The 10,415-nt window shown below is 54.2% G+C and overlaps 1 long non-coding RNA gene across 3 annotated transcripts in view; it reads right to left on the bottom strand.

The window, feature by feature from the left end:
* The window catches only part of LOC132027141 (uncharacterized), a 12,094-nt gene extending 2,429 nt beyond the window's left edge, over nucleotides 1-9,665 (bottom strand). The window contains exons 1-2 of one of the 3 annotated variants that reach the window (XR_009407060.1): nucleotides 8,228-8,356; nucleotides 1,639-1,748 (exon numbers count right to left, since the gene is read on the bottom strand). This is a non-coding gene — a long non-coding RNA (uncharacterized LOC132027141). Of the gene's footprint in view, nucleotides 1-1,638; nucleotides 1,749-4,244; nucleotides 4,579-8,227; nucleotides 8,357-9,370 lie in introns of those variants that run through there. The other 2 variants (XR_009407061.1, XR_009407059.1) reach the window with 2 other exon arrangements.
* Between the last annotated feature and the right edge of the window lie 750 nt (nucleotides 9,666-10,415).

The following is a 10,415-nucleotide window of genomic DNA, read 5'->3' as shown; positions in this document are numbered from 1 at the left end:
GAGAGAGGCAGGCAGAGAGAGAGAGAGGAGGAAGCAGGCTCCCTGCTGAGCAGAGAGCCCGATGCGGGACTCGATCCCAGGACCCCGAGATCATGACCTGAGCTGAAGGCAGCAGCTTAACCACTGAGCCACCCAGGCGCCCAAAGTTTGTTATCTCTTAATCCCCTTCGCCTATTTCATCCATGGCCCACCCCCCACCACCTCCCCTCTGGTAATCACCAGTTTGTTCTCTGTATTTAAGAGTCTACTTGTTCTCTTGTTTGGTCCTGTGTTGTTTTCTAAATTCCACATGTCAGTGAAATTACATGCTATTCGTATTTCAAAGGTTACTCTTGATTGCCCCAAAGGACATTAGTCAGGTTTTGTTTTGTATCGAATTAGGAATCTTATCCTAGTATTTTTAAAAAAATATTTTATTTATTTATTTGACAGAGAGAGAGAGAGAGATCACAAGTAGGCAGAGAGGCAGGCAGAGAGAGAGGGGACGCAGGCTCCCTGCTGAGCAAAGAGCCTGATGCGGGGCTTGATCCCAGGACCCTGAGATCATGACCCGAGCCAAAGGCAGAGGCTTAACCCACTGAGCCACCCAAGTGCCCCTATCCCAGTATTTTTTAAATAAATATTTTATTTATTCATTTGAGAACAAGGGGGGAGGGGCAGAGGGAGAAGCAAGGAGAGGGAGATGCAGAACTCGATCCCAGGGCCCTAAAATCATGACCTAAGCCGAAGGCAGATTCTTAAACCCACTGAGCCACCCAGGCGCCCAGCATTTTTTTTAAAAGATTTTATTTATTTATTTATTTATTTATTTATCAGAGTGAGGGGGGAGAACACAAGCAGGCAGAGCGGCAGGCAGAGGCAGAGAGAGAAGCTCTTTGCTGAGCAGACAGCCCAATGTGGGACTCGATCCCAGGACCCTGGGATCATGACCTGAGCTGAAGGCAGCAGCTTAACCAACTGAGCCACCCAGGTGCCCCTCATCCCAGCATTTTTAAATGAATTGTATAAATGCCAATTTCTTAGGGGGGTAGGAGAAAGTGAAAAATACAGTTCCTCAAATGTTCTTTGCATCAATTTACTATCTTAGTGCTCCCTTGTTAATTAATAAGTTGAATTACATCTTTGACAAATGCTCCTTGTCTAACTGTATAAGAGTCATGAGTTTAGCTTTTCTTTAAAGATTTTATTTTATTTTAAGATTTTATTTATTTATTTGACAGAGCAAGAGTGAGAACAAGCAAAGGGAGCAGGAGGCAGAGGGAGAGGGAGAAGCAGGCCCCCAGCTGAAAAGAGAGCCTGATGCAGGCTCCATCCTGGGACTCCAGGATCATGACCTGAGCCGAAGGCAGACGCTCAACCGATTGAGTCACCCAGGTTCCCTGACAATTTTTTTTTTTAATTTTTTAATTTAATCTCCACCACCGTCATGGGATTTAAACTCCCGACCCCAAGATCAAGAGTCTCATGCTCTACTGACTGAACAAGCCACATGTCCCGACCTTAGCTTTTTGGAAATGATACTTTGAGACCTATCTCCCAGCCCAGGGCCCTTCCTCCCCCCGACCTGCATCAGGTCCGGGCTGGAAGGGGGTCAAGACCTGGGTCTCCCCGAATATTCCCCAGCCCCCCCACCCCGACCTGCCATGCTTCCAGGTCCGTCACGGTCCAGTCCATTCTGACCCATGCGACTTAGAGCTGCCATTGGCTGGCAGGTTCAGGCTGAGGCCTCCAGTTTCTTCTCAGGAGCCCTGGGGAGCGATGGATGGTGTTATGTTGGGAGAAAACAGGCAGGCCCATTGTATACCCAGGGCCCAGCACAGCCCATGGTGGCCTCCATATTTGTCAGTGTCCCTGAAACCACTCTGGGACAAAGTGTGGCCACTCCCAAGCTGGGCATCACAGCCCCACACACTTGCCAGATGCCATCCTCTTGCCCACCTGAGTGACCCACTCCACTTGTTGGAACCTATTCTACTTCCCAGCTTTTAAACATTTTATTTATTTATTTGACAGACAGAGATCACAAGTAGACTGAGAGGCAGGCAGGGGCTGGGGGGGTGGAAGCAGGCTCCCTGCCGAGCAGAGGGCCAGATGCAGCTGGATCCCAGGGTCCTGGGATCACGACCTGCAGAAGGCAGAGGCTTTAACCCACTGAGCCACCCAGGTGCCCCAACTTCCCAGCTTTTAGAATCCCCTCCCCCATTCCCCAAATTCTACCCACTTTTAAAGCCTGGCTTAACCCTCCCTGCCTGAGAAGCACCCCACCCAGTTCTCTCTCCTCTAACCCAGCCAGGACACTGTCCGCAGGCCCCTGCTCTAGACCCCCAACTCAGAGGGATGCTGGGGTCCCTAGGCCTCAGGCTAGGACGGAGAAGGCGAGTTCAGTTATAATTTGACCACAGAAATATATAATGACCGGCGGTTATTAAACCTATATTGACTCATATTTGAGCGCATTTTTTTTCTTTTTTTTGTACAAAGGGCTTCTAAATAGATTTGAGGCAAAGACTTCCGGAGGAGCCCCTACTCCAGGACGGGTCCAGCCCCGCCCAGCTTGGCGAAGCAGGCGCGTCTCCCGCGCCACCTGGCGGCCGTCAGGAGCTCCGCAGCCCCATCCGGAGGTAGAGACCACGCAGGGTCCCTGAGGGCTGCGGAGTCTTGGGTAGGGTTCCCCTCCTCTCCCGCGCCTAGGAGGAAGCACGCTGTATCTTTTGTCTTGGTAGTCGTGGACAGCTTCTCTAAGCAGGCATGTTGGGAGCTGGGACATGCAGTTATTAATTCGCATTCTCAGGCCACCTGCTCCTGGTTGCAAGAGCCTGAGTGTGCTCTTGCCGTGAATTAGGGGAATTAGATGGGCAGCGCGCCACTTGCCACTAACTCCAGCAAGGCTCATTCTTGGGGTCCTTATACCCACTTTATTTTTTATTTTGTATTTTTTTTAGATATATATATATATTTTTAAAGATTTTATTTATTGGGGCGCCTGGGTGGCTCAGTGGGTTGGGCCACTGCCTTCGGCTCGGGTCATGATCTCAGGGTCCTGGGATCGAGTCCCGCATTGGGCTCTCTGCTCAGCAGGGAGCCTGCTTCCCTCTCTCTCTCTGCCTGCCTCTCCGACTACTTGTGATTTCTCTCTGTCAAATAAATAAATAAAATCTTTAAAAAAAAAAAAAAAGATTTTATTTATTTACTTGAGAGAGAGACAGTGAGAGAGAGCATGAACGAGGAGAAGGTCAGAGAGAGAAGCAGACTCCCCAAGGAGCTGGGAGTCCGATGCGGGACTCGATCCCGGGACTCCAGGATCATGACCTGAGCTGAAGGCAGTCGTCCAACCAACTGAGCCACCCAGGCGTCCCTATACCCACTTTATTCATTGGAAAACTGAGGCTCGGTTCTTAGCATATTGGTTCCGCTGCCCTGGTACACTCAAACCTGTTCCAGCCTGGATGTGTATGGGGGCGTTGCGCACGCGCGCGCGCGCGCGCGCGCACACACACACACACACACGCACGCCCAATGTGCCACCAGGAAATTTATGATTATCCTTGCAGGCCTGTTTATTGAACAATTCGCTTTATATAGAGGAAGGGAGTTCGTTCCCAAGAGAGCTTGACCCGGCTGAGTCAGCAGGGAGTTCAGACCGGGCCAACTCTGCCCACCCAGCTCCTTTCCAAAGGCCTGGGTCTAGGAACTACCAACAGCCAGCCCCCGACCCACGCCAGTTCCTTTCAGTCGGCCCCACCGACAGCCAAGCCCAGGCTCAGGGATGGTGCCAGGAGGATGCTCCCTCCTTCTTCTCTAAATCCTCAGGCTACATCCCACCACCAATCCCTCCTGGGGATGGGGCCTTAGGTAGCCTGCAGCCAGTGGGCGGGTGTGCTTCGTGGGCCGCCAGAGCTTGGAGGTAGGGCCTCCGCACGGGCACCGCCCCTCCCCAGCCCCTCTGGAGCATCCCTCACACCCGCCCCCAGTTCCCAGGAATTCTGCTGAGTCACTTCCGAGGCTTCCGCGGCAGACCCAGAGGGAACAGTCAGTGTTATTCGATTCCCTATAGGCAGCGCTCCAGCGCTCACCTGGAAAACCCGGTCCCTGTCTTTTCTGAAGACCTCATCGTGGCCATCGAGGCCAACCCTATGTCTCCCTTGCCGTTCTCCCCCACCCACCCTAGTGACCACGCAGGCTCCTGCCTTAGGGCCTTTGCACAAGCTTGGGCCCTCTGACTGGCACGCTCCTCCCTCAGTCACCTGTAGCCTGCACATCCTTCCCACGGTCACTGCCAAAGTCTGTGCTCCAGCGGGGATGTGTCAGAGGAGAGCAAGAGGGCAGTTGCCAGCCTGACCCGCAGATCCTTGGATGAGCAGTTAAGATTGGAAAAGATGCAAACTGCTAATGGGGAGCGCCACATGCTGCATGGTGCAAGGGGACAGGTGTGCGCGGCCGTGCAACTGTGTGTGAGGCTGCCCGTGCGCAGCGTAGGCACAGGCGCGCTGAGCTTGCATCCTGAGAATTCCCCGCCAGACCGGATGCCGGTCTTGCAGCCATTGTCTCCCGGCCCCAAACCCACCCATCAGCGCGAGGCTCTGGGGGCTGCAAACTACGCTTCCCAGAATCCCTGGTCGCCCCCAGAATTCCTGCTAGGTTCGGCCAATAGGAGACGCCGGGACTCTTAACCTTTTGGGTGCCGGGGACCTTGTGGTGGTCTTTAGCATTTGAGGGTAACAACATAGGGACCCCTGTCAGAATCATGCTTTTTTAAAAAACGTTGAAGGCTTTAAGTTGTTTTATTGCATCCCGCCTTTTTAAAATTGTGGTAAAATAGCATAACATAACATTTCCCATCTTAAACAATTTTAACTGTGGAGTTTAGTCAGAAATACTCCGTTGTGAAACAGCACTCCAGAAACTTCTCTCTGCAAATTTGAAACTCTCTACCCTTTAAACTTTCCTTTACCCTAAACCCTATGGTAATCACCCTTACACTTTCTGTTTCCCAGTTTGACTTGACCCGCCCGATCATACGGTATGGGTCCTTTTGTCGCCGGCTTACTCACCAGCATTATGTCCTCAAGGTCCATCCATGTCCTAACATGGGTCAGAATCCCCTTCCCTTTAAGAGTAGGATTATGGAGCACCTGAGTGGCTCAGTAGGTTAAAGCCTCTGACCTTCAGCTCAGGTCATGATCCCAGAGTCCTGGGATCGAGTCTCGCATCGCGCTCTCTGTTTAGCGGGGAGCCTGCTTCCCCCTCTCTCTCTGCCTGCCTCTCTGCCTCCTGTGATCTCTGTCAAATAAATAAATAAAATCTTTAAAAAAAATTTAAAAGTAGAATTATATCTCATTGTATGTACCTGTTGTTTATCCATTCATCATGAACACTTGGTCAGAATGATGCACATTTTTTTTTAAGTTATTTATTTATTTTAGAGAGAGTGAGAGGGTCTCAAGCAGATTCCCCACTGAGCGTGGAGCCCGACTCCACTCCCGGCTGGATCTCAGCGACCTAAGCCAAAACCAAAAGTCAGATGCTTAATCGACTGTGCACCCCCCAACCCCCAGCCAGGCGCCCCAGGAATGATGCTTTTAAATTTGTAAAATAAAATACATAGAATTACAAAGAGGATTTTATGACCACAACTGTCAGCAAGTTGAAAGCACAAATGTGTGGCCCAGTAACCAATATATGCATTTCTTTCTTCATGCATTAAATAACATATCTCAAGCCTAGAAACTCTAGACTGTGTGGGCTCTGGACAGGTTTCTGTCCATGAGACCTCGAGTTTTCCCGTTATACTGTTCGAGCGACACTGTAGTAGAAATCAGCTGCTTCAATCCTAGGAGCCTCATGATTAGCCTCTATCAAAAATTCCTGTAAAAAACTGTGGTTCAGTGGTTAAGCATCTGCCTTTGGCTCAGGTCATGATCCCAAGGTCGTGGGATTTAGCCCCACATCTGGCTCCCTGCTCCGTGGGGAGTGTGCTTCTCCCTCTCCCTCTGTCCCTGCTTGTGTTCCCTCTTCCACCTGGCCTCTTAGCCCTAAGAGTCTCCACTCAGGGGTGCCTGAGTGGCTCAGTGGGTTAAGCCTCTGCCTTTGGCTCGGGTCATGATCTCAGGGTCCTGGGATCGAGCCCTGCCTGTGACTCTCTGCTTAGCAGGGAGCCTGCTTCCCCCTCTTCTCTCTCTGCCTGCTGCTCTGCCTACTTGCAATCTCTCTTTATATCAAATGAATAAATAAAATCTAAAAAAAATGTCTCCACTCAGCCTCTACCATTCCGGGTTCCACCAGCCCCCTGATATCAGAGTCCATCCCAGTAGAATACCACCCCTGCCACCCAGCCACAGAAGGCAGTCGCACAGGGATGAGGCTGCTGCCCCACCAATATGTTTCTCGAAGGTGTGCAGGTTACCATGGTAAGTCACTTCCGTTGGCCTCTTTCTCCCACTTATCCCGTGAAAGTTCTGGCCTGTCTGCCTCACTGAATGTAGGCCACAGATGGGTTGGTTGAAACTTCAGTCTATAGACCTGGCAAATTGTTGGTGTCTGCAAGAGGGTCCCTTCAGACGAGGGTGTTACGGGGTCTTCAGCAGGGAAGGTTCGATTCCTCAGCCAGCCCCAGAGGCTGCCATGCCCAGACACTCAGGGTCAAGTGCATTCAGCTAGAGTGCAGACTCAGGGTGCCCAGCCCCCCAGTGCCACTGTGTGCATCAGGGAAGGGGTGCCTGTGTACCCTCTAGACCTCAGATTTCTCATCTAAAAAGGAGAAGAGAGGGGCGCCTGGGTGGCTGAGGGGGTTAAGCCTCCGCCTTCAGCTTGGGTCAGGATCCCAGGATCCTGGGATCAAGCCCCGCATCGGGCTGGTTGCTCAGTGGGGAGCCTGCTCCCCCCCCCCCCTGCCTACTTGTGATCTCCGTCTGTCAAATAAATAAATAAAATCTTTTTAAAAAATAAAAATAAAAATAAAAATAAAAATAAAAAGGAGGAGAGAAATGTCTCCCCCAGTAGGGTCGCTGGGAAACTGCCACCAGACCTCTTGGTGGGTGGGTGACGGCTGGGTCCCGGGGCAGCTAAGGGCGCTCCTCCTGCTTGATGCTTTCCCACGGCCTCCTCTGTGCCTGGGGTGAGGCAGAGCCTGAGGAGGTGAGGGAGGGTTGAAAATGGGGTGCTATGAAGGGGTACCTATTGTGGGCCACGTCCCCCACGGGGAGAATCTAGTCATTTCCTAACTCTTGGAATACGGACACACAGAGCCGCCTAGCCAGGGAGAATGTCCCCGCTAGAGGGCACCCAAGAGGCATGTCTTCCAGCCAGTCCTGCCCCGGTCCTGCCTCAGCCCTGCCCTGAGCCCTGTCAGCCCTCCACCCCTCCTCCCTCACTCTCAAGGGCTCCCCCTCACTGGAGCTGCTTCACAGCTCCTACCCTGGGCTCTGTTGCCCCCTGGCCTCACAATCTCAATGTCTCTTGCTCACACTCCCCAGACCCTGCCCCTCTCAGCCAAGTCACCTTGGCCTAGTCATGTAACCTTGCTGCCTTGTGGGGGGAGGGGGTCCTCCAACCCCCAGGAGGATCATGGGAGGCTTTCAGCAGAGAGCCCAGATGCAGTGCCCACATATGGGAGTTCAAAAATAGTGGAGGAAGGGGCACCTGGGTGGCTCAGTGGGTTAAGCCTCTGCCTTCAGCTCAGGTCATGATCTCAGGTCCTGGGATCGAGTCCCGCATCGGGGTCTGTGCTCAGCAGAGAGCCTGCTTCCTCCTCTCTCTCTCTGCTTGCCTCTCTGTCTACTTGTGATCTCTCTGTCAAATAAATAAATAAAATCTTTAAAAAAAAAAAAGTGGGGCGCCTGGGTGGCTCAGTTGGTTAAGCAGCTGCCTTCGGCTCAGGTCATGATCCCAGCGCCCTGGGATCGAGTCCCACATCGGGCTCCTTGCCCTCCGCAGGGAGCCTGCTTCTCCCTCTGACTCTGCCTTCCACTCTGTCTGCCTGTGCTCGCTCTTGCTCACTCTCTCTCTGACAAATAAATAAATAAAATCTTAAAAAAAAAAAAAAAAGTGGAGGAGAAGCAGGCTACCGTCCTTTTGCTTTCTCTTTTCTCTTCCCTCTCCTTTCCCGGACGCCCTTTCTTAACCCCTCCTCCCTTCCTTCCTGCTGCGCTGGGTGGCCCACAGCCCTCCGGGGCTCTCTGGACTCTGTGTCCCCAACAGGGCTGACCAACCGGCTGGCACCTCCCCATACCTGTGTGTCCTCGCCACCCACAGAGGCTTCCTGAGGATCCGGCCTCCTGGAATCTGAGGCCAGGTGACCTGCCGGACTGTGTCCTGCTGGGACTCTGGCCCTGAGCCTCACCCAGAGTGACCCTGGCCCCGGGGACAGGACAATCAGGACAGGATGGGACAGGCAAGGCATGGGGTTGGCTGGCCCCATTAGTCAGAAACACAAGCCTTCCCAGCCAGGCCATGCTAGGCCATTGGCCTAATGGAACTGTGGGCTGAAGACCTTCTCACTCTGGCCCCCCAACCTAGCAAATCCTCCCTTCTCCCAGGGGCGGCTCAGGAAAAGGGGAACCCCATACAGACGGCCTTGTCGAGCACCTACAGCATACCTAGGGCTCACACTCAGTACTGGGCATACATCACTGCATAGAATTCTCAATAAATCTTCCCCAAAGGGATTACTGATGGCCCCATTGTACAGAAGAAGAAACAGAGGGTCGAAGAAGTTGACCACTGTGTCGAATTCCCAGCCATTGTGCTCCCCCTCCCCCGGCTTTCATCGTAAAAAGTGTGCAATATTTCAAATAGGTAGAAAAGGACAGAGAGGAAGATAATGTACTCCCAGACCTAGTCATCATCTTACAGCATTTCCTTCAGCTTTGTTTTCTGAAAGGAATAGAGGAAACCAGCATCAGTGGGCATGTCCCCTTCCATGGGTCTCCTGCGTCCCCTCGCACCTCTACACTGAAGCTGTAACACTGACTCCCTCCTATGTCCCTATGACCTGTGTACCTTTGTAGACAACCCTAAACAACCCATGGGAGTGTCCCGTGTGTGCATTCCTTTTTTTTTTTTTACAGTCTGTATTGGGCTATAATTTCCGCATAGTCGAGGTCACCAACCTTGACTGTGCAGCCCTAGGGCCACCACCCTAGATGTCAGGGTGAGGGGAGCCCATCCATTCTGGGAAGGCTCCTGCCTCTGTCTCCAAGCCAAGCAGGACCTGCCCCTCACTCTGGACAGCCACCGTCCTGACCGCCCTCACCACACTGCAGTTAGCTTTGGCTCTAAATGTAGCGCAAAGCGGACAGCAAGAGGGGTATCCCTGGGGTTCATGCGCTCCCCGCCGGCCCGGGCCGCGCAGCACCAGCGAGCGCTTCCTTACTTTGCGCTGCATGCTGTCCCATACCCCCGACAGATCCCTGCTCCAGGGCCGCTGTCAGGGTGGTTTCGGCCCGACGCTCTCACATTGCACAGATGGCTTCTGGCCGCCGGCTGAGATTTCCCCGGGCAGAGGCCTGGGGCTTCCTGGCAGGCGTCTCCTGGAGGCGCCGCGCGGACTCGCAGCTCCGGCATGAACGCGCCCGCCGGGGACGCCCCCTGGCCAAGCCCCCAGTTGCTGGGAGCCGAGGCGTTTCGAAAGGCCCAGCCGCACCTCGGCCCCCTCCCCGGGCCCCTTGGAAAACGGGAAGTTCGGGGAGGAAGCTGCTACGCGCAGCCCGGCGGCCCGCGGGCCGGATGACTAAGTTTGGCTGCGCGACCTGCGGCCGCTTGCCTTTTATGGCGGCCTCGTGGGTAGCGGACGTGGCCGGGCCCGGCGGGGACCGCGGGCCGCGCCTGGGGCGGGGGGAGCCCCGCGGGGGCCTCCCGCGCTCCCCACCCCCCAACAAACGGGTCAGGCCCATGCTTCTCTTGAACTTATGCGGCGGGAAACTGAGGCCCGGAGAGGGGCGGAGTCCTGCCGAGGTCACAATGCGCGGTGGGGTGGAGCCCGATGGCACCCGATGGCCCTGATCCCCGGCACCGGGCCAGGACCGGGATGACTCACCCTGGGGCGGGGAGGGGGTACGCGCTGCATTTATTGAGCACCCACTGTTTGTCTCCGCATCCGCGGCCTCTGAGCCTCAACGCAGCCCTTGCAGGCTCCCTAGGGAGGGGCGGGGGGGTGCTGGCGGGAAGCGGCTGCGCCCCCCTCCTGGTTCCGGCTCTAACCCCGCGCGGGGGCCGGCTGGGTGCTGTGCTTTACATCTGCACAAACTCCGGAGACGAAAAGCCTCTCCCCCGGTTAACGGGCAGGGAAACTGAGGCTGGGCGCCAAAGGAACGGGCGTCCAAGGTCACACGCTAGCCAAGGGACGAGGATGCCGGGGAGGTAGTATAATCTCTAGAGGTATTAAAATACACTCGACCGTCCCCAAGAAGTGTGACTCG

The sequence above is a fragment of the Mustela nigripes genome, chromosome 11 (assembly GCF_022355385.1).
Source record: "Mustela nigripes isolate SB6536 chromosome 11, MUSNIG.SB6536, whole genome shotgun sequence".
In the NCBI taxonomy this organism is placed as follows: Eukaryota; Metazoa; Chordata; class Mammalia; order Carnivora; family Mustelidae; genus Mustela; species Mustela nigripes.
The sequence above is the reverse complement of the archived record's forward strand: the minus strand, read 5'-3'. Positions and strand labels throughout refer to the sequence as shown.